This window comes from Octopus bimaculoides, chromosome 13 (genome assembly GCF_001194135.2).
Source record: "Octopus bimaculoides isolate UCB-OBI-ISO-001 chromosome 13, ASM119413v2, whole genome shotgun sequence".
Lineage (NCBI taxonomy): Eukaryota > Metazoa > Mollusca > Cephalopoda > Octopoda > Octopodidae > Octopus > Octopus bimaculoides.
In genome coordinates, this window is record NC_068993.1 from 1,365,450 (window position 1) to 1,367,590 (window position 2,141).

Here is a 2,141-nt window from a genome sequence, read left to right on the forward strand (position 1 = left end):
ACAATCATGCTTGCGTCTATTAACGAATATGATTTTCTATTATTTCACTTCCTTTTATTTAGTTAGCCGCCACTTTATATCCCTAAAACGAAAACGAAAACAAAAAGATTCTTCCAAAGTTGTTGTCACCGCGATCTGAGTTGAACGTGCTGACAGCCGGAATAAAATACGAGAAGGAACTTTACCGGTGACTCCAACACCGCTTCCGCCGTCTCCTTAACGGCGTTAATTAAGGCTGAAGCGAGTATAATAAAGGGAGATAAGTGAGTTAAGCTGTAGAGTTGTACTCTCTCTCTCTCTACGTGTAACTCTTCTGTGTCTCCACTGTTACAATGTCTGAACCACATTAAAATTATTTTCTCTTCAAAAACCACAAACTACAACATTTCTGCAAATATAAAATATTTCTTTACTTCGCTGAAGCATTAGTTTTTATCTCCTCTGAATATTTTTTTTATAAAAAGACTCTCAATGTAAGTAAGAACTCTCTCCAAATTAAACTCAATCAATAATATTACCCATATTCATCAATCCTTCTCATATTCTCTTTCAATTAACTTCCAATCGCTTTCTCTTTTTTTCTTTTCTCGCCCCACCAATAAATTCCTTCTTTCACTTTTATAAATCATAGTTTATTTTTATTCATTTATCAATTTAATTGCCTAATTACTAATATTTTGTTTGTTATATTTTTTTCATTAACTGTAACTAATGTACCTTGTAATATTTTTAAAAAACCCTTTATATTATCTCACGTTATTTTGTAAAGATGTTAACCTTTTAACTATATTTAAATTGTAGTTTTAATTGATATTTTACTCATTACAAGTTTTATTAATAGAATAAATTGAACAAACATTTTAATTTAGTCTGTTAATATATTGTCTTGTGATGGTTACACATTTAGAATGGTCTAGATACAAGATAATGGCCTAGTTCCCCCCTTTAGATGTGCGTATGTATCATATATATATATATATATATATATATATAATGCTGATTTGTAAGAAATGAATGTAGTATCAGGTTTAGTTTAATAATGAAAAACATTCGCTTTGATTATTATCATAACCCAGGCTGTCTTGTTCATCTGAGTGTAAATTAAAACGTGAGATATTTTATTGAAATCGTCTTCATTCACAGAAACTGAATACCTAGATATATATATATTTACAATAACTAAATATTTTTTTCTAGTTTTCTGATGAATGATTTAGTAATCACTTCGATTTTAGTCTTATTTAAATGAATGAGGGATGAAAAAAAAAACCCTTTTTTTATATAAAACATTTAATTTTGAAAATTGTTTTGTCATTTCAAACTTCTAAGACCCAACAATTATCACTTTTCTACTAATTAACCATTTAATGAATGCCTCTTCTTTCTAATACATTATTGTTTTACATATTTTAAGAATTTATTGTTTTAATTTTCCCGTTATTTTTGCCTATAAAGACCCAAACAATTCTTTTACATCTGACTATTATAGTCCAAAATATTCCACTTTTGTTCGACGTGTTACTTGAAACATTTTAAACCACTAGAAGCCATCGTGTTCTCTATTTTTCCATATTTATGTGTATAAAACATATTCACACGAAGAAAAACAAGGCTTTTTTTTTTTTCAAAATAGTGAATATTAATTTCTAAAATGTTTTAACTCTCCACCAAAGTAGCAATCGATTTAATTCATAATTATACTTTCATATTTCACCGCCTTTTAACCACACCTCGTCCTACTTCTTAACCACTAGTTGCACCTCACCACCGGTGTACGTATGTACATATATATATATACACACACACACACACACACATTGTGTGTGTATTTTAGTGGAAGTGTCTTGTAATCGTAGACCAACATTATTAGACTGTGTATCCTAAACATGCTAAAGATATTATCTGCTTAAAGTTATTACCTGTTTTTGTTCTCTATCATTGTATCCTAAAACGATCACAATAAGCGGTGTCCTTTCTCTCTCTTTCATATATATATATATATATATATATATTTATTGTGTGTGTATGTGTAGTGAAGAAGCCATTGTGTTATTTACGGTCCTACAAGCAACTAGTGATTTTCATCTCGTAAATTTAAAAAGTTCTATAATAATCCCAAGCACATTACAACCACAATTAGC

The 2,141-nt window shown here is 29.1% G+C and overlaps 1 protein-coding gene across 1 annotated transcript in view; it reads left to right on the forward strand.

The window, feature by feature from the left end:
• Window positions 1-243: 243 nt before the first annotated feature.
• LOC106868071 (transmembrane protein 33) overlaps window positions 244-2,141 on the forward strand; it is a 17,143-nt gene continuing 15,245 nt past the window's right edge. Inside the window, exon 1 of the mRNA XM_014913187.2 lies at window positions 244-473. The gene's annotated coding sequence lies outside the window, so the exon portion shown is untranslated. The remainder of the gene's footprint in view (window positions 474-2,141) is intronic.